Source organism: Phasianus colchicus, chromosome 1, assembly GCF_987193195.1.
Source record: "Phasianus colchicus chromosome 1, bPhaCol1.hap1.1, whole genome shotgun sequence".
In the NCBI taxonomy this organism is placed as follows: Eukaryota; Metazoa; Chordata; class Aves; order Galliformes; family Phasianidae; genus Phasianus; species Phasianus colchicus.
Window position 1 is genome coordinate 85628862 of NC_143436.1, and position 22421 is coordinate 85651282.

General features: G+C 41.0%; 1 protein-coding gene across 12 annotated transcripts in view; it reads right to left on the reverse strand.

The window, feature by feature from the left end:
• The window catches only part of SLC35A5 (solute carrier family 35 member A5), a 133257-nt gene that overhangs the window by 72655 nt on the left and 38181 nt on the right, over positions 1–22421 (reverse strand). For all 12 annotated transcript variants that reach the window (XM_031613134.2, XM_090150976.1, XM_031613131.2 and 9 more), the window contains exons 8-9: positions 1294–1362; positions 869–930 (exon numbers count right to left, since the gene is read on the reverse strand). The gene's annotated coding sequence lies outside the window, so the exon portion shown is untranslated. The remainder of the gene's footprint in view (positions 1–868; positions 931–1293; positions 1363–22421) is intronic.

Consider the following 22421-nt stretch of genomic DNA (forward strand, 5'->3'; position numbering starts at 1 on the left):
GCTGAAATTCCTACACAGACTATGCTCACTGACCAAACACAAGTCCATGTGACAGCTCAGGTTAATTAGTTGACATATGCCGGGCCTTTCACTGAATTTTGAGCTAAAACACAGTAATTAACAAGTGAGGCAGACTGAAGCATACAGTTATGGCAGCTCGGCTGCTCTGAGATAATCAGATAAATGGCGATAACTTGACCACCTGTCTGAGCCAGAAGGCATCTCAGTATGGCTCCATAGGGATGAATTTTAAGATTATGAATTGAATTAATTCTCCCTACTGCACCTAGCCCTGTGCTCCTTGTCTAGCTGGGGAATAAGTGTTTCCAAGGGCATTGTTTGTGATGTATGTGTAGAGAGCACCTACATCTGTGTTCATAACCTCCAAATCTGGTTCAGGCATTCACAGTTGATGCACATGCCACCTTCACCTAGGATCACACATAATAGTCAGCCAACATATGTTGTGTTTTTCTACGTATATGAGCCAGAACTCTACCCCTGCCAAGACCCATTCTTGTTTATTCTATATCTGTTTGTCTTTCTTGGCACCTTGTGTTGTAGTGCCTAAGAGAAAGCAAGGCACAAGCACTTGGAGGGATCGACTTATTTCATTCAGGTATCCAAACAGTCAGCAGGTGCGCAATGGATTTTGATCAAAAGCCATGCTAAGAAGGCATTGAAAAGGAAGGTTTCATGACCAGCTACAGAAATCAAAGTGCCCAGTCTTCAACTGAGACAAGATTTAATAAACCAAAATCTTGAAAATCAAATTCCTTGGGCACTAGAGAAATTCAGATCACACCTGGGGTTCAGGATTCACATTGTGACTCATTCTAGGTGGCATGGCATGCTTTTGTTCACTTACTTTCCTCAGAAGCAATCACTTGATGTTTCAGGATAAACATCTGTCAGGAAATAGATCATATCCTATAGGAACAGAAGGAGGAAACTAAGCTTTGTTCATGAAATGCTAAGAATGTATTTTTAACGACAGGGGCCTGGGGGAGTTTCCCATAATTAGTTTACAGGAGTATGTCAGAAAGTCTCTGGCTGGGTACACAGCACTCATAAATCTGCATGAGTGTAAAGTGTTCCAGGGTTCCTTCAAAGGGACTGGACCAGAGGCAAAAATAGCAGGATACCCTTCATGTGGTAATCTCAGGCACTGCATACCAGGAGGTATCGGGAATCTTAATGAGGAATCCACTCTCTGGAGACTTTTACCTCTAATCTGCACCACAGGCAAGGAGGGAATGAAGGAGGGAAGTAAATAAACAGAAGTGTGCTCACATTCTTTGACAGAGCCAAAATGGACTTCCAGACTCTTTAATGTTCCCTCATTGCTGACCAGCGATGACCCTGTAAGACAGAAGAAGTAAACATATTCATCATTAGAAATAAGGTCAAGTTCTCAGGCAAATTTAAATGCATCTCCACTGGTGTCACCTGCACTTTACAGTCAAAGACCTGCTTCAGTGAGGCAAACTCACCCTCCATCAGGCTTGCAGCATTTGAAAACTGCTTGAGTAGGAAAGAGTGGCAACTGCTCATATACCCAGGAGGGAGAGGCTGGCTTCATCTCCAGGAAAGATCATTATTGTCCTAGTCCAGTGGTTTTGGAATGTGAAAGTGTTTTCTTCCCATGAAGACACAAACATTCATAAGGCAAACTTAAAAGCACAAAAATTTATTAATTTCATTTAACTTGGGGGCAAATAGTTGTTTTGCTTTGTTGCCCACCTTAAGGAACAGTGGAGTGCAGGTTACTGTAACTGCTGTCTTTACAATCCCCCAACTCATGTTTTTTGCTTGTCTCCCTGAAAGATGTGAAAATATTTCCTCGTTCTCTGTTTGCCACTTCCTCAAAATGAAGATAAAAATCATTACAAATCAAAATAGAAGACTACATTATAATGAAACTACCATCTTTCCTGCTAATCTCCTTCAAACCTTGTATGCAATGACTTTAAGAAACTTCACACAGCCCTGAAATTGATTATTGTGAGAAAAGCGCTTCAATACCCAAGTCTGCATGTTAACACTGAGGAACTAAGAACTGGAATCACTGTATGAGAAATCAGATTTCAAAGCTATTACACAATTATTCTCCTTATACTAGCTGTCACATATTTCTTACCATTAAAAGTAAAGTGTTTTTCAAATTTCCAGAGAGAATTATTTATTTCATTCTTACATTTGAGTCAAAGCATGTACTTCATTCTTCAGTTGCTGTCATTCATCCGTTTTTTGTGATGAGACCAAATATTTTTGCTTTCTCCTTCTTGTGAGCTAGCAAAGTCCCAGTGCTTTTTCGGAATACAGCATGACATGGGACAAGGAGAGTAATTTAAATGTATTTAGTGAAATTCAAGGATGAAAAATCCTTTTTCAAATCATCTCTTTAAATAAAGAGAACAAAGTTTGTGCTCAGCAGGCCATTTTAGAACATAGAGAGAATGTATAATTTTAATTCCATTCTAAAGTACTTATCCAGAAGTAACACAGTCTGTGCATCAGAGCACACAAAGTACAGTCAGACTTCTTCAGTCTTTCATTTCTCCAGGCACTGTTTCCCACAGCATTCCCCTGGAGAAGCTGGCAGCTCGTGGCTTAGACAGGTGTGCTCTGAGTGAAAAACTGAATGTGCTGGTGAATGGAGTCAAATCCAGCTGGTGACCGGTCACGAGTGGTGTTCCCCAAGGGTCTGTACTGCGGCCTGTCCTATTTCATACCTTTATTGATGGTCTGGATGAGGGGATTGAGTGTACCCTCAGTAAGTTTGCAGATAACACTTCTCTACGCCTGAGGGAAGAAAGTCCCTGTAGAGGTATCTGGATAGGCTGGATCAATGGGCTGAGGCCAATTGTATGAGGTTCAACAAGACCAAGTGCTGGGTCCTGCACTTTGGTCAGAACAACCCCATGCAATGCTACAAGCTTGGGGCAGAGTGGCTGGATAGCTGTGCAGTGGAACATTGAGGCACTGGAGCATGTTCAAAGAAGGGCAACGAAGCTGGTGAAGGGTCTGGAGCACAGGACTTATGAGGAGTGACTGAGGGAACCAGGATTGTTCAGTCTAGAGAAGAGGAGACTTGGGAGACCTTATTGTTCTCTACAGCCACCTGAAAGGAGGCTGTGGCAAGGTGGGAGTCTGCCTCTTCTCCGAGGTGAATAGCGATAGATCTAGAGGGAACGGCCTCAAGCTGTGCCAGGAGAGGTTCAGGTTGGTTATTAGGAAAAATTTCTTCTCAGATGGACTGGCGAGACATTGGAACAAGCTGCCCATGAAGGTGGTTGAGTCACTGTCCTTGGAAATGTTCAAGAACCGTGTAGATGTAGCACTGAGGGACATGGTTTAGTGGGCATGGTGTTGGTAGATTGACAGTGGGACTAGAAAATCTTAGAGATCTTTTCCAACCTTAATGATTCTATGAAATTGTCATAGTTCAGTCACTGAGACTGCACTACTGACTCTGCAAATCAAAGAAGCTTCACATAAGGATCTATACCAGGTTCAATAATATTATCTGCCCCTCTTCTACCGGTTTTGCCTTCCACAAAATGAAAATACTTCTACTTTGAAAGTTACAGAAAAAAAAAAAAAGACTGAAAAGCAACAAACCATTCTCCAGATTACTTATCATTATACGGACTCCAGGAAACCAAGATCTGATACCTAAGTAATGTCTGTGAATCTAATAGAAGGATTCATCTTTCAATCTGAGCCAAGGAAATCGTCTAATATTTTGCATTTACACCAGCTACAAACAATTAAAACCAGCACTGAAACTTGAGCAACCCTAGAAGACCACTGTCTTTAATTCTCATTATATGCAGAACGGCAGAGCCCAGCTGGGAAGGGCAATCTGCTAACATCTTACTAGCTGGCAATGAACAAGAACTAAGTGTGTGCATTGAGTGAGTGCTTCACTTCAGATGCTTGAATGAAGTAATGTTCTACAGTGCTAATGTAAATACAGTTCAATAGAGAGGATGCTGGCAGGAAGCCACTGTAAGGATATAAATTCATGATGCTGGAAGATTAGCTTGGCTTGGCTTGCAGAAGTGGTTTACAAAGAAATACAGCATCTCATATATATAAACATTTTACCCAGGTAGTAAACCAAGAGAAAGGCTGTATCTTTTTATCAGATACCACGATTAAACAGATGGTTCCACTTCCTCCACAACTTACCTTTATGCTGAAAAAGAACAAGTAAAATGGAAGAGACTCCCAGGTATGCATGGTGTATTTCAGCTTGCCAGGTCAACTGAACAGTGTGCAAAGCAGATGAGAAGATATTCTCTTCATGCTCATTCTCACTTTCATCACTCGAAGTATTGATTAATACTGTCCCAAACTAGGATATTTGGGCTGTGAATATGTATATTAATGGTTTCTCCAAAGAGGAGTAGCATTCCAACTGTTCCTTCAAAGAGAAGCCACTGACTCTTCTTAGATTATCATTTATTGTTTTTTTTTTCTAGCCTTCCTGTTTGCCTCATGTAAGCTCTTTATAAAAATTAAATCTGACAAATAGTTGGGAATCCATCCAATGCCCAGTTCAATTGTCATAGAAAGATCATTGGTAGTGGCTGATGGCTGTAGGCATTTGCGCTTTCTGGCGACTGCAGATAGTCTGATGAGGGAAATTTGAACCCAGTGAAAACAACACAAGGGGTTTCACTTTTTAGCTCCTGGCAAATCAAGTAGCTATAACTTCCAACATCAATAATAGATTATGCCATTGATTCAGCGTTGACACAGAGCAGGTCCTCAGTTTCCTTAACTACTTGTAGGCTGCTATTGAAATCTGCCAGTTTCAAGAGGTATGGGGCTATGCCTTTAAAGCTTTCCATTTCCTTCTTCAATTCCTTTATGAATCTGTAAGACTTCAGCTCAGTTTTCCATCACACTCTCACGTAACATGTCCTCATATTGTATTCCTGTGCTTCGCAGGGCCCATGGCGATTGCCTTCTCTTCTCCTGCATTCTGCCATAATGCTTTAGTCACCTCCTCTGCACTGTCCTGCTTCTCAGTGGTGAGCAATACTCAAGCACATCACTTCTAAATAACATCTTGTCCTAGGAGTTTCTTATCTATAACAGTCTCTGTCCTTAACTACATCATTCAAAATGGAGTTGTGGATCATCAATAACATCAATACCAGGTTCCATTTCCCTCAAATCTTAGTTTTATGAGAATGTTTGGGATCCCACTGTTTGTGACTGGATGTGGAAAATGACTGGGATGCCAGTGGGAGTAAGTGTGACAAATGTGTTGACTGCAGTAAGATGGCTGGTAGCCATGCTCAGCAGAGTGCATATGTGGAAAGTCTCTATCACTGTCCACATCACCTCTCCCACACCAGCCACTAGCCAATGCTCCAGGCATGTAATTTGACCTTTAGCCTAGGTTCCTAAGCTTGTAAGGACCTCACTGTTTCTTCAGTTCCTAACCTAGATCCCAGGCAATCAGGCTTCCTAATTTTAGTGCTCAGCTGTTTTTCTTTCACCCTGTGGCACCTGTTTATCAGAGATAAAAAAAACATGGCTGAATTTTGTCCACACAGACCTATTATAATTATCTAGGTGGTGGGTCTAACTCTCTCGACTTACACTGGTTTCAGCAGTATACCTATTGGTCCATACTAGTCAATCTCTCTGTCCTGCCTCCTTCAGTTTGAATGTATGCAAAACTCTGCACAAATAGCTGCTATGGTTTTATTCCATCCCCTGAACAATTCTGTTCATGTTGATATTTTATGCTACTTTTATTAGGATTAGTTTTGGCCTCTCACAGTCTTTCAAATAAGCTGGAATCGCATGTTCCTCAAACCTTTTTGCCTTTAATTAGAGCATCTCTGCCTGAAGAGCTACCTGTAGCCACCAGAGCTGCATGTTCTAACATAATATAATTATGAATTCCTTCTTGCAGTTCCGCTTTTGGGGAAGAAAAAAAAAAATTCTCTCTCTTCTCAAATCATCTGATATCACAGAGCCCTGTAGACACTGTCAGTACCCATCCCAGTGTTTTACACATATCCTGACATCCCCCGAGGCAATGTTCAAAAACTAAGATATTACAAAGGAAAACGGAACAAGAAGCCTGCCCTGCCTATTCTGTAGGATGACATCTGGGACATTTGAGCTCAAGAGGAAGGTTGTGGGCACAGGGTCTCCACTTACATTTGGAGCTGACATACTGCAGTTCACAGTCTTTGTCTTCACCTTGGACTCAAATTGCACTTCTGGCCTAAATAATAATCTCTGTAAGTATCTGTGCAGACTCCAGGGTGTGACAAAATTTGGGCAATTTTACCACTAATATAATTCTCAGTATTATTTTTGAGAACCTGACTCAAGAAGCAGATTTTATGTTAGGAATAACAGAATTAATAGCTAATACAACAGGTAATTAGCTATGAGATGCCATCACAAGGGGCCTTATCTGTCAAACATCTTCAAATACACATTTATTGAACATAGATGAATGGAAAACATACTCAAGGCATTTCTGCAGTCAAAACAGATGTGAGCTCTTTCAGAAGTCATTCACTTAGGCCAGATCTCCAACATACTAATTCTCCTTTTCCTCATCAGAACTTCAAATTTGCCAACAGCTGAGATTGAAATGCTTGACGTTGAGTCTTTGGGTTCCTTATATTTGGGAATGCCATTGCCATCTCACATATGTTGGAAGAGAGGCAACAGTGCATGCTGCAGGTGGTGATTTAAGATGTGGCTGTTGCAGAGGTGGAACTGAAATGGGCAAGAAAATTAACTTACTAGCCAGTCATAAACACTGCCACTCCCATGACAAAAGAAAAAAAAAAAAAAAGAAGCTGTTTACATTCACATTGAGAGTTAAAACTCATAGGGCATGGAGAGCAACATTTAAAACCAAATGAAGAGGATGCCCTTCTGAGAGTGCAAGAGCTCTCCATCCATCGAAATAAAAAAGCAGGCACAGGAGGTAGGAAATCATCATGGCTTAGCAAGGACCTGCTGGTCAAACTGAGGGAAGAGTAAGTACTGACAGTGGAAGCAAGGACATATCACCTGAGAAGAATACAGGGATGCTGTCCAAACTTGCAGAGATGGGATTAGGAAAGTCAAGGCACAGCTGAACTTGGAACTGAACTTGAAGAGGGATGTTAAAAACAAGGTACACAAGACAAAAGAGACTGGCCAAAGAGAGCATACCTCCTCTGCTAAGTAGGAAAGGGGGATTGGCTACAACAGATATGGGGAAGGATGAGGTCCTCAGTGAGTTCTTTGCCTCAGTCTTCACTAGCAGCCAAGATTCTCAGATCCCTGAACTTCACATCCTTGAACCCGAACCTCTGTGTGGGAACTGGGAGAGCAAACTCCACCCCACTGTAAAGTCAGAGCAAGTTCGAGACAGACTCATGACACTGAATGTGTACAAGTCCATGGAGGCAAATGACATGCATCCCGGGGTCCTAAAGGAGCTGGCTGATGTAGTTGCCAAGTCTCTCTCCATCATGTTTGGGAAAGTCCCTGGGGACTGGGAAATGGGAAACATCACACTTACAAGAAAGAATGGAAGAAGGACCTGGGGAACTACAGGCAGTGAGCCTCACATCTGTGCCTGGGAAGATCATAAAACAAATCCTTCTGGAAGACACATTAAGGCACATGAGAGATGAGTGGGTAATCTGAGACAGTCAGCACAGCTTCATCAAGGGAAGGTTGTGCCTGTCCAATCTTGTGGCCTTCTATGACAAAGTGATAGCGTAGGTGGGTAAAGGGAAGGCAAGTGATGCCATCTACCTGGATTTCTGCAAGGCCATTGACATGGTCTTCCACCACATCCTTATCTCTAAATTGGAAAGAAATGAATTTGAGGGATGGACTATTCAGAGGATAAGGAATTAGTTGGAAGGTCACAGCAATGAGGTTGTGGTCGATGGCTCTAACTCCAAGTAGAACCGGGTAAAAAGCAGTTCCCCAGGAGTCTTGGGTCTGGTCTTCTTTAACATCTTTGTCAGTGACATACGTGACAGCACTGAGTGCATCCCCAGCAAGTCTGCTGATGACACCAAGCTGAGCAGTGCTGTTGATACAGCAGAAGGAAGGGAAGCCATCTGGAGGGACCTTGATAAACTCAAATGGTAAGCCCGTGTGAACCTAATGAGCTTCAACAAAGCAAAGTGCAAGGTTTTGCACTTGGGTCAAGGTAATCCCAGATATGTTTACAAACTGAGAGAAGAAATATTTGAGAGTAGCCCTGCTGAGAAGGACTTAAGGGTCCTGGTTGATGAAAAACTTCTCATGAACCAACAATGTGCGCTTACAGCACAGAAGGCCAATGGTATCCCGGGTTCCATCAGAAGAGGGGTGGCCAGCAGGGAGAAGATGGTGACTGTCCCCTTCTACTCTGTCCTCCTGAGGCCCCAACTGGAATACTGCACCCAAGCCTGGGGCCCCTAACACAAGAAACATGTGGAGCTTTTGAAGAGGGTCTAGAAGAGGGCCACAAAGATGATCTAAGGGGTGAAGCATCTCTTCATGAAGACAGGCTGAAGGAACTGGGCTTGTTCAGCCTGAAAAAGACAAGGCTGTGGGAAGACCTCATTGCGGCCTTCCAGTATTTAAAGGGAGTTTATAAACATGAGGGAAATCAACCTTTTACACTGGTAGATGGTGACAGGACAAGAGGAAATGGTTTCAAATGAAAGGAAGGGAGATTTCAATTTAGCCAGTGGGAAGAAGAAAGGAAGGTTTAGTAGCAGGTTGTAATTTGTATCCTCCATCCTGTCATAAATTTCCACTGTGTTTCTGCTTTGGTCAGCAAGGTAGCACTCTGTAAGCCCATGTTGCCTAGAAGCTGCCAGCTATCTCTGAAGCTTGCCCTCTGTTCTCCCCACTTCTTTCCTATCATGATCTTAGATTTTCAGTATTTTTGGTTTGCCTGTTCCATGCACAGCTGCCTGCCCAGTTTGATAAGTTCTAAAATCCTTCTATGACACCAGTGCTGCAGTTATGGCTCTCCATGCAACACACTTTTTCTCTGAAAGAGTGGTCAGGTGCTGGAATGGGCTGCGTACAGTGGTGATGTCACTGACCCTGGAGGTGTTGAAGAAACATTTAGATTGTTGTACTGAGGGACATGGCTTAGTGGGAAATACTGGTGATAGGTGGACGGTTGAACTGGATGATCTTAGAGGTCTTTTCCAACATTGGTGATTCTATGACTATGTTTAGGAAAAGAGAGCAGGACACTTTTGTATTACTTTCTGTCGTATATTCAACAGACAAATCCATAACTAAGGTTGTGCATTCCATGAGATGGAAAAATGACATGAATGAAAATCCTAACTTTTGTGGCTAAGAACAGAAAAAGCAGAAATACATAGATGAGGCGATGAGAAGCCCACCAGTAGCAGCAACAGAAAAGAATACATTTTTAAAGATGAATCATACATTCCAGGGTTCAAAATACATAATGTTGTAAGACTGGCTGCTTTTCATGGGACATTATGATTGTTTATAGGCCATGCATTTTACAATTAAGATACTTGTGCCATATGCTTAGGAACCTTCTCAAGGTAACACATGAGATTTCAGTAACATCCAAATGTTCATTGATGTAGTTTCCTCCCATCTCTGCATAGTCTGCTGTTTTATTAATGAGAAGAGCTGAAAAAAGATACAACCATGTTCAAGAACAATAGCTCTGAGTCTGTGTCCTGTACAGACAGAAAGGGAAGGGGAGATGACATTGCTGATGTCTGTTCCGAATAGCAAATGACGCATCAAACCACTGAAATTTCCTATGCTTTTGTTTCCATATTTGCAAACTGAGGCTACCACAAAGGCTGTCATGAGGCATGTAGTTCAAAAGTGCCTTGAAGCCACTGATAGTAGAGTCCTGGATATTGCTAGATGTCAGCTTTCAGTTTAGGATCTCAAATAGGAAATAATAGAAATAGACAACATTATCCTGTAAGATAGGCCACAATGTGTGAAACAAAAAAACCAGCACTGCCACAACAGCCCCTTTGTGAATGGCGCGACAGGGGCTGAGGTTTGTATTTATACAAGTCTGTACAGATCCCCGTATAAACACCGGCCCGAGATGGGTCAGTGAATGCACTAAATGAAGGCACCATGGCATTATTCTGCATTGTCCTACTGATTCCAATAAAAACACTTACCAATGCCTAGTCACATGTCTTTCTGACCTGCTAGATTGCATATTATTACACTTGCTTACTGGAATAACAGAAAAGGAATGCTTTCTACTGAAGTGGGTTTGTGGTCAGAGAGTTTAGTACTGAAATGGGTTTCTCATACAAAGAGGCCTTCTTGTCCCTGTATCACACCCTTACTACTTTAGTTCAAGGAGCACCCAGCACGAAGCACAGGTAAGAGTGAATTCTCTTGGTCTTACTGTGCTCATTTTCCTCTCACATATGTACAGAGTGAGAAGTTTTTAAGCACCATTTTCCCCTGCCAGGTGCTCCTGAGAGAAGAGCATATCCCTTCATGGCTCCATCCTTTGGCTGCAGTTAGCTAGCAAGGAGATGAGGGAAGAGACATCTGTTTCAGATTAAGGAATTGTTCCAAAACTTTCTGTTCAATGCAAAAAAATGCAACAGCACCATGAAACAGCCAGAATCCTTCGAAAGGGAATGGATGAGGAGAATGCAGCTGATGCAAAGTAACTTCTTGCTATGACCTGTCCAAGGATGGCAAGAGGAGAGCTACAGTAAGAACAGTCATTAGGGTGGAAATTAAGTTACAAGCTTGCCACAGGATAATAAGAGCTTTACCATTCCCCAGAATTTTAGTACATTTTTCAAACATAAGGTTTTCATTAATCTTTTTTTTTTTTTTAAGTAGAGAAAAAAGTATGAGTACCAAAGTAAGAAAATGCAGCAACAATTCAACATTTTCCAAAATATTAAAGCTAAGAAGTATGAGGAAAAAATGATTTGTGCCTTTCTAGACAGCTAAGGATTACAGAAGGAGGTTATTGGCTTCTCTGGATTCTGAGTTGCTCTTTTTCCCTTCATTCCTCATAGATTTACAAAAGTTGGAAGCTTACTATGCAGCAGGCTCATCAAATGGTGAACTTGTCAGTAACTTCTCTGGAAGACTTCCATTTTAATAGGCATCTGATTTTTTAATTTTGCTTTAAAATAAGAGAACAGATGTAACATACATATTATGCTAATTTGGGGGGTATTTTGCATGAAACATAAATTGAACTAGTTGTTGTTGATGTTTTTAATTGATATTAAAAGCAGAGGAGCACTTGTGCATCACATGGGCTCCCACTGAAGCCTGAAGTTGAACTGAACACTGCCTGGGAACAGGTTATTGCAGACATTTTTATTTTTCATTTAGAATAAGAAAACAACTCACGTCCTATGCATCAAATGCTCCTTTCATATCTTCTGGTCTAATTCCACTGCTGATAAGTGTGAACATTTATTTTTTCTTGCAAAAATCACAGATGTTCAATTCAGTACAATAAAATAAGAGAAAAGCAAGAGTTTGAGGGGGTTTGAGGCATCTGTATATGTCACTAGATGCCTTGCAAAACAGTTATGGTATAGCCTAATGGCAAATCACAAGGCTGTGAAAGTTGATTAATAAGCTGCTGTGCTCACATGTGATACTCTGGAGAACCTGCTCATCTACCACATTCACTGAACAAGGCTTGGGTGCCAGTTCCCAGTCAGAGATGCTACAGTGACAGACCATACAAATGACAAACACACACAAATGACCAGTTTTCTTTCTCTACAGCTGCCCCTACATAGTGATCTTGCAAGTGTAGTGAGATCCTCATTCCTACCAGACTAATTCATTGAAACCAGGGAGAGAAGCAAAGTTAGGGCTATTTTCATAGTGAACATGGTCCAGTCTTGGGAAATCTGTTGGGCATGCTTCCAGCTTTAAGCAGATGACTGACTGACTGCCCTTCCTTAAAGCCTGTGGTGTAGTTGTGCCTAAGAGTGAGTTTCTAAAGTTGATATGAAGAGGTGTTGTATATATTAATATGTATTTGAGATCAGCTCATCAGACTTTAACAGTTAAAAAAATAAATGCTCGGAGCCAACTTGCCACCCTCCTAGGAGCTCTGAGAATCAAGACAGTCATCTCACCTCCCACTTTACCCAGCCATTGCTCTCAGCTGAGTTTAGCTCCAAATTACAACTGCACTGCCACTTGCCTTCCAGCCTGCCTACAGTTACAACCATGTAGCTGCACTGGCAGCATTAGGACTGGCAGAGATGATGCTCTGCCTTTGTGGTTCAGCTAAGAAGTCTGTTGATGATGCATGAGCTGTAACAGAGACCAGCTCTCATCCCCAGAGCTATGCCTGTTCTCCAGGGCTAGCAGGGACAGCAAGAGACTTGTTTTTGTCATTAAAATCAGAAGACATTTATCTAACTCCCCAGGGAACCAGAACTAGAAGATCTGAAGGTCTCAGTATAGGGTTGGAGAAGCATGTGAAGCTGGAGCTTCCTATTTTACTTCTTTCTGCACAGGATGCGTATGAGGATGAGTATGTATGCTCCAGGAATGGAATACTAGAACTGGATGGACGAGACACAAAATGCTGATGCAGTCACTTAAGACTTATTTCCCTGCTCATAAGATGTTCTCTCATGCTCCCCCCAGCTCAGATTTAGGAAATTCAGATACAACAAGCACTTCCCACACCCCTTGGGAAGTTATTTGCAAAGTTTTAATACATCGACTTCCATGGCCTCTTATCCCTCATGCTAGCCTTGCCTTTGTCCAGTGATTCTATTGCCCCAGCCTTCCCTATAAAAAATCTCTTGTTCCCTGGTTCTTCATATCACAGCTCATTTTGGCTTATCATTTCCCCAAGCTTAATGTATATGCTTCTTTCATTCTCTCTTCATCAGTCAGTCTCTCAGTCTCTCTGTCACTTAAGCTTTTCTTCTCAAAGAGAATTAAATCTCTCCTTCTATAAATAGTACTGGTTGGTGTTCCAGTCTGCTGTTGATCTTTCCATTACCAAAGCTTCTTGTCATTTCATAGCTTACCATCTGCTATGTGTGATGGCATGCAGATGTTAGTCACACAGATGTTAGACATTTTTGGCTACCAGTACAGCAATAAAGAAATATTCCTCTAACACAAAAACTTGAGAACTTGCCTTAAATGAACTAAGTAACAGAGGGTTAGTTCTGTCCCTTCGCTTCATATTGTTGATGAGCAAAATCACATTTTTTCACTCACATTTGGGGAAAAAATGCTCATTCTTCTTCTTTATAATGTTCTTTAAAAACTCCCTATAAGCTTCCCTATGCTAAGATACTCCTACACCGCTGATGACTGGCATGTATATGGCCATTCATGTCTAACACAACAGCCTCCTGCCTCTATTGCTTCATTGTTCCTTGAGGTCTTGTATTTGTCTGTCTGTAACCACCTATTGCCTTCAACAGACCCAGTTTTCCTGAAGAACTTTTTTTTGATGCTTCAGATCTCTGATTGCTGTTACAACAGCATCCTGGCAGCAGCCAGGCTACCAATAGCTACTATGGATGAAACCCATCTAGGACTAGATGATCTTTAAGGTTTCTCACAACCCAAGCCATTCTGTGAAATCATCAAGCTCTCTCTACTCTTTTAATTTGTAGCAGTTAGCTAGAAAAAGTTCATATCAGATGTAATAGTATATTTCCAAGGGTGAGATTAAGGGCAAACACTATTAGCATGTCAGTTGCAGTTTTAGCATCAGACAACAATGAACTATGGATATTTGTAAAGAGTTTTTGAGAGGGAAGACATTACTGGAAATATGAAAGTAGCACATTTCATTCAGTAGATAATTTTTGATAAATTGTAATGTTGTTACTCTATAACAGGATTTAGTTGCTTTCTGATTTCAGTGTTTTGTTTTTTTTTTTTTCCCTCTGGTTGGGATGGCAACAATAATACAGTAATACAAACAAAAAAATGGAGAATAGAGTCTGTGAAAAAGGAACTTTAAATTAACTTTGTATCTGGTCACCAGTTTTGTTTCCTGCAGAAATGTGACAGATTCCAAACAGTTTTGGAGAGCACAGACGTTTGGCTTCAGGCTTCCAAGGATTATAAAATCATTCACTATGGGAGCTGAATTGAGTTGGCTACTTCATAAGCATCTATATCATGTAACCATTTGATATTAACTGTCTATGTAGAAACAACAATGAAGAGAACTGGAGACCTAAATACAATGGGACTTCCAACATCAGTTGCTGTGTTGTGCCAGATACTTTCATATAGCTAAAGGTGGTATAAGAGTAAATTAGACTTCCTTACTCCAACAAGATGACTTTCTAAAACACTTGCAGGAAATAAGACACCTAAATCATGTTTTAACCACACCTGCATCACTGTACACTTTTACATGACTTGACACTTAAAGCAATCTGTTCTTGACAAACAGTAATTTTCTGTTCTTTGCTTTCCATTTTGAGTTCGTGGACACAAAATTTTATACTTGACTAAATGATGTTTGCTATATCTGGATTCTCCCAGCGCTGACACATTTGTATAAAGCAGCTTTAGCAGTTCTGGTCATTTGTGTGTTAAAATTTCTATTATTACTGGAACAAAACCAGGTCACCTCCCCTCAGTGAAAGCAGGAGCTTGCTGTAGTAATTATGGAAAAACTAACAACATCCAGACATGAAAATTTGGACCAATTATTTCACCTGGGATCTCTTTCACAACATATTTACGTTCTCATTTCTTTCTCCCTTCTCTTTAATCGTTGGAAGGCTGTGATCTCCCTTAAGTTTTCGGTTTAATCATATCTTATAAATATGGGTAACATCCAAGAATTTTTGCTGATGACAGGAACTTTGCCATTGATTTCAAGGCAGCTGGTTCATATATCAGGAAAATGTGTGGGCCTGTCTTTAACAAGAAAATGAGAATGCAAAACCAGAAATGGAAATATCAGATTTAATTGTATATTTTCCTGAAAAAATCTACTGTACATGTTTCCCTCTTTCTTGTTTTGCTCATTTTGGAGATAAGTGTCAGGGAGCTTTTTTTATTAATATAGCTCTCTGAGCTTAGGTGTTAGGGAAGCAAAAGCATTTCTTCTGTTCCTCTAGGTCTGCTTCCTGCTAAGAAGCACAAGCGTGTTGCCACTGCTTCTCTTCTAACAGCACATTCACTGCAATGAAATGCAATGTTGACAGTATCAGACCTTTTTATTTGGAAAGAAGCTGTCTGGACTGGGATGTCACCCTCCACTCATACATTTCACAAAGAGGTACCAGATTCAGTGGCAACAATTTATTGCTTTATAGTTATATTAGTGCTTTTAGAACATGGGCAAAAACAGTTTGCAATAATGATCTACAGAAGGGCAGAGACAGAACGTCTCTGAAAGCTTAAAAATAGAAATTTACACAGTATCTGTATGTTGAAAGGGAACCAGATCCAAAAACAAACCTTGAAAAGCTATCTAGTATATAGCATATCAGATGCATCATTTCAGATGTGAGCCTCTACGGGAATATAATCCAAGAACAGCAGCAATGTATTAATAAAACACGCTTCAACCACATTTATTTTTTTTCTGGCAGATCGTGCTTTTGCATTCTAGCCCAAAATATATAATGAACGCCAGATCTCACTAGTTGCTGGAATGTCCTTCGTCAATAACTGTAAAAAAATGTCTCTCTCACTCTGCAGTACAAAACTGAGCTGTGGAATTTATATGCGTAAGTTCTTCCACTCTTAAAATGCATTTTATATCCTGAATGAAAATACTGATGTTGATTGTGCATGGCAGAGACCATTCCCTTCCTCTGCTCTGTATGCTAACCCCATCTGCAACTTTTTTGTTTATGTGAGTATATTGCTTCTGAAGCAATCTCAGAAACCCAGCTTTTTCTTATTATCATTTGATTAAAAATTAATATCAGTATTACTGAATGGGAAAGAGATAGATGTGTACATGTCAGTGTAAGATACCATATCAGGGATTGGGATGCTTTTTTAATTGTTTGCTTTTCTTGGTAAGAAAACCACTTTAGGATGCAACTGCATTGTTGGTCTTCAGCTTTGTGGAAACTTATCCACAAGACATCAGTTTGGCTTTGGTTCCAAGCTGAGCTGAGTTTAAATCACTGGCCTAAAAAACTGCACAATGTAATTCCCAAACCCTCTGGACCAATGTCATGTCTCAAGACTCCTCACACCATTTTGCACCCTCTTCGTATGTTTTCAGTTGAAAGGACCATAATAGTCAGCATTGTTGTATTGCCAGCTGCTGACCACTTGCCATTATCTCATGAATTATGGTTTAGGAACTCGCTGCCTCCATCATTCTGCACATATTTCTGCTTCCAAAAGTAGTGCAGAAAGATGACTGATTTATGACCCTGTACACTGGTAGAATGATGAGATTAAGCAAATTAGCAGTTCATCTCTTCTCCCAGGTGAGTAGTTTTTGCTCCTCCACAGCCATAGAGGGAAAATAAAATTCTGCAAGATCTGTATTCACCAGCCAAAGCGCACACCCAGAAGGCTGGCATGGGTCTTCTCAGGGAAAATGAAGACTCTTAAAGGAGGCTATAGATCCTCATCCTGCTCTAAATGACTCCAGAACTTTTGCCTACATTTTCTAAATATTTGAGTTTAAGAAGCTACTTGCCAATTCTGCTCTGTCTCCAAGAGCATTCCTCCACAGTTTTCACTTCCATCTTCAAAGGCCCATCTTCTCCTCCTACATGGCTGGACATAGCTGGGCAGTAGTAGACACTTTTGCTGGATTCAAGGAAAGAAATTAAGAGCCTTGGGATTCCAACTACTTATATTCCTTTTCCTCATTTTTATGAACTGACCTACAGGTCTCTGGCTTCTGGAGCATCTGCTTATTTGATGGTCGCACATACAAACAGGTATCACCCTCCTCTACCACCCACTAAGGAAAGATTCGAGGAGAAACTGCAGAGAAGACTTAGTTCAGCCCAGAGGAGGCAAGGGATAGCCACAGGCTGTCCCTCAGCTAAACATAGTAGTATCTGATTCTCTTCATTCACATAAGGAGAAAAGAGTGAATTCACAGAAGATGAAATTTGTTAATGCTCTTGATAGCAAATTTTAAAAAAGGGCAATGAATGCCTGCAAGTGAGCATGAACAACCTGACAAAAAAGTGTGGTGCATTATCTACAGGCGATAATATTTCTGAATGTCACTTTCAGGCTTGAACTGTCTTCGGTCTGACCTAAAGAATATGGATAGAATCATTAAATTCTTATTCCACTTTTTGGTTCCTTGCCTTGTCTTCCTTGCCTTCCATGCCCTTCCCTCTATAGAGCCACGAGAGTTACCAAAACGAGATGAAACGTCAGTATATGCTTAAATGCTCATCTGACTTAGAATCATAGGAAAATCTGAATCTTTGCCACTGGCTAGTAAAATGTTAGAACAAAAATGTTTGCAGCCATGTAACCAGTCATTTTTATATTCATCCATAAAGCTTTCTGACACGTAATCTCTGAGAGTAATCACTGAGCACAGCCCTGTTTTGGAAGGCTCTTCTTTTGCTAAACTGTAGCCCAGCCTGTTTTTTAAACAGGATCCTCCTTGATTCCAACCCCTTCAATTTTATAATCAAAACAAGCCTTTAAAAAAAAGAAGGAACCAAAGAAATTTTTTACTTAAATTACAGGGTGAAAGAAAAAGGTTTACAAACCATAATATTTTAGGCTGGATAATAAGGCCCACAAATATCTAAGGATCAACCTCATCTGAATCAGTGGGCTGTTTTCCGGCAGAAATTCCTTCAAGTTCCTCTGCCAATGCAGAGGAGAGCTGAGCCTTTCCTGGTAAGTGAATTAGCTGATTGTATTGCAGGTCAATTTCTACTTGATCTGCTTCCACGTGTGCAAATCCATAAGCAGTTGCACTTGGACAAAACAGTTAACAGAGAAATCAGACCTGGGAGCTGAAGTCCCAGCATTTGTGCAAAGAAGTTGCATAAGCTCTAGCTTTCATCCTACTTAAATCTATTTCATACCACAAAACAGAGCAGCAAGAGCGGGAGAGAATTTTCCCTCTATCCAGACGGGATTGACATAGGCAGGCTGTTCTCCAGACAAAGGAAGGGAGAAGAAAAAAGAAAGCTGGAGGGAGGAGGAGGCTAGGATCACTGCTCAGACCTGTGCCAGTATAACCTTCTGTTGTGCAGAGGTACAAATGTGGGAAAAGAAACCAGGCCCTTGCAGCTGGTGAGTTCACTGCCGTAGCTGAATTCATGACCTGGGAGAGGTAACCATTGTGCTTCATGGGACAATTCTAAACCTCAGCATCATAAAATGCCCTCAGTACAATTTCCCCACGGGGTTACACTGCTCCAAGAGAGGAAAGTTGGCCTCACTCATTGATAAGAGCTCATGAAGTCTCCTTTTCCCAGTAACACCAAGAAAGGAGACAACTATTTCTGTGACAAAGAATTCTGTACATCAGCAGCTGTAACATCAAGAAACCAGCTGCAGCAGGCTGCAATGGCTGTGAGACTCCCAGTGGCTTGTGACTAGTAACACAGTTTGAAAGGCCGGCAGATGGCAATCTTCGTATTCATTTGCTCTCAATAAGCACTTTGGTCTCAGAGCACATAACATCAGTTGCATCAGTTTGGAATAGAATTTGTGTCTGTCCTGGCCAGAAGATGTTATGTTCTTCCTGGCTGACACTTCCATCCCAGATGTCAACCAGATGTAGAACAAGAAATGGGTCTATGTGAGAGCCTTTCTCTCACCAGGAGGCCCTGTAAACTGGGCAGAGGTGCTAAACTCAAGGTCACCCTGCACGCAGGCCAGTACTAATATCTACTCATTAGAATTTCACTGCATCTCAAATAAAGCCCAAGCCTATAGGGCTGTAGCCCTGTCAGTATCTTGAAGGCTTAACCTCAGAATTAAACATTTAAAGTTTGTAATATAAGTGTCATATTGCATCATTGGTTTCTAAGCAACATTGCTGGAGGACTCTACAGAAAAAATGTACATTTTAATAGTGAAGGCTCCGCTGGGGCCTCCCGATTTATCAAAAGCGCCTTTCTATTTTAGGAGCTTGATCTGACTAACCAGGCACTGCTCTTTTTATTATGGGTCATTGCTTTTGCAAGCCTCCCTGTATTGACTCCTTTTCCTGCTTATATATAGGGGGTTGCAGCACAGGTCCACTGTGTACACTCTTAGTTGTTATTTCCCCAGCTGCTGGATGGGCTGTGACCCCAGGCACATCACTAATAATAGCTTCCTCCCTCCAGAGGAAAGCAAAGAGCCAGCAGAGTTCAAGAAACCTGCCCCTTTTCAGAGAAGCAACAATGTCTGCTTCCCAGGACTCAAACTCTGGTTCTCTCTTATCCAGTCACCCCCACTGGCATCCACAGGGGATTTCCACCTGCTCCTCTGGCTCCCAGCTTCCCAGCATGGAGCAGCTGATGCTGGTTTTCCCAAGCCCCTTCATCTCCCATCACCTTCCATGTAAACTCTCTGAAGGCTTCTCTGTTAATTCCTTAGCAGCTAAAATAGCGCAGTTGTGTGCACAGCCCTTCACACACACTATATATATATATGTTTAATTCTGATACCTAAAGCAGGATATAGAAATAACCACAAAACAGTTATTCATAAGCAGATATATATTTCCCTTTTGTGGACACAGCATTGACTTCACTTCCTCATTAAAACCACTCTGAAGGCTACAAGATCTGCCTTGTAGCAACTCTGCCTGTCTCAAATAGCAAGCTTGTGTTAGCAATAAGAACTGATTTCCGTAAGTCTCCAAAGAGCCACACTCTTCAGGACTTGATGACATGTTGCTCTCAAACTTCCCATATTGATGAGTCCAAAAGGATCTCTGTCCATCCTTTTGCCATGTCTTCTAGTCCACCTAAGATCTCCTACAGGCTTGATTTGAAGAAACGACAGCAGAAAACAACCATATTATTGGGGAAACCGTCTCAGGGATTAACAAAGATCACTAATAAAAAAAGTTGCAGTAATTGACAATTAGTTCAAGTCTGCATTTGTCAAGATTAAATTCCTAATCCTTTTGCCATCCTTTGATGGATTACAAAGCCATTTTCTTTCAAAGGAATTTTCCTGTGTATGCATGCAGAGATCATGCCCAAGGTGTGGCTGTGCCTTCTCTACGGTTCGCTTGACCTTTTCCCACCTCTGTTTGTATAAGGTCATATCCAGATGTCACATCACTTTTTGAATCCCTTGCAACTCTTCAGAAAAGCTTGATGTACATGGCAGGAACAGCCTTATTGGTACTACGCATTAATTCCTAACTTCTCATTGGCACATGGGTAGATGTTTTCCTTGCTGCAGTACCAAAGCAGAAGCTTATTTCCAGTGGATTATCTACTCTGACCTTTAAGTTCTTTACAGAACAGCTGCATTCTAGGATATTTTTATTCATCTCATGCATATTTCACACATTTTTTGTTTCTTGCAGTATGACCTTGCATTGATCTTGTAAGACATAAGTTTGCTTTACTAGCAGTCCCACGTTGGCCTGTAAAAATTATTTACCTCCTATGAAATTCCAATGCCAAATATTTCCAGCAGTCATTTCAGGTTTCATTCCTCACCTCCAATAAAAATACCAGGAAGCATCAGCCTTGGAAACAATTCCTGCAGCTCCAGCTCTTGCTGTGTGATAGTCTGTCCCTGCAGCTGCCTTACAATCTGTCACCTTTGGTGATCTGTCACCATTTGATAAGCTTAAAGGAAATTCTGAAGCACTTTTCAATAAAGTCCTCACAGAGATTATTTTGTGTATCTATAATTTGATAGGATAGACAGTAGAGAGAATCTCTGTTTCTTTCCTTCATTTTTATGTGCTAGATGTGTTTTTCTTGGCTTCGTTCAAGCTATGCAGATAAATGTTTTGCTTCTGTGTGGGTTCAAACTATCACCTACAACTAAAAAATTGAAGTGATTTAGTGGGAAAAAAAATCAATTGCTCCAAATTAAGCATTTGGCTTCAACTCTGTGATTTCTTTTTTATATCTTTGTAGTAAAACTGAAGGAAACATTGAAGTGAAAACCACTTCTGAAGCTAGAGTTTATTTACTTTAAAAAGTCACAATGAAGTGAAACTGTTTAAAGACTTGTCAAGATTAATAATCCAGCAGGTCTGCCACTAGTGTAAATTTAAATGGAAAATGTTACCCAATCCTTGCTTCACAGAACTCCACTTTTGTGGTCCTTCTGAGAGGTACAATCCTCCTATTTTGTAGCTGATGTGGGATATGATATTCTGGGAGGGGCTAATTGCATTCACATTAATGAAAGCACAGGCATGCACCATCCTCCCATACCTCCACACGTACCACAGGCCATAGAATGTAAACACTGAACACAAATTAATAGCGTGGAGCAAAAACACCACTAACGTTTACCAGTGCATTTGATAACATAAAGTTAAAATGAAGCAGATAAGGAAAGAGAAAGAAGAGGAAGTGTTTTATCTTTGAAACACTCATTTCAAGGGACGAAGAAGGTACACCTTTGCCCCCCTCCACAGTAATTCAGACCAAATGCAGTACTTTATCACCATCACTAGAATGCAGCAGCATCTCTGTAAATAAGTGAGATTTTATAGGAAAACTATGAAAAGAATATTAAGATCCTGGTTGTTTTCAGTTGTTATCCATCAACCACAACTAAGTGGTGTTTTACACTAAAGGTTCATGACACACTGAAGCCAGTGTGAATCAGCTAAAGACCAGGTGCTGGCAGTGCAGAAGTGCCAATTTACGTCAGCTCAATAGAATGGTGTCATTTACCCCATGAACAGAGCAAAGGACATGACCCTGTCCTTAACCATGTCGCTTTAGGTATTTTTGCACTTTTTTTTTTTTTTACTGCTAGTGTACATTCAAGGGAAATACATGTGATGCTGTTTTTAGTACCACAATGCAATAAACATCTTAATCTCTTTAAAACTACAAATGAACAAACAGCCATGTGCATATATGTTTACAGAGCAGATTATAGTGACACATCCAAGAGGATCCGAAAGTGAAATTGACAGGAAAGTGAAGCAAAACAGGATTTTACTGGAGAACTCCCAGAAAACAAACAAACAGGGAAAAGGGGAGCAGGAGGCAGAAACAATAGGGTTACAAAGCAACTACTTCTAAAACAGCAGAGTGGTTTCTGACACAGATGGGGAAATACATTTCTCATGGGACTCTTTTTTATTCAGCCTGTGTCTTTTTAGTAGGAAGAAAGAGAAAGATGAGATTGGAGAGCGCAAGGGAGCTCGGAAGCGCAAAGGAAAGAGTTAAGGCTGGAGTCACCCTCTCTGAAGTGCGCTGTGATGCTGTGCAGTGTTTCAGCCCCCAGAGCCTTCCTCCTCCCTCTCTCCC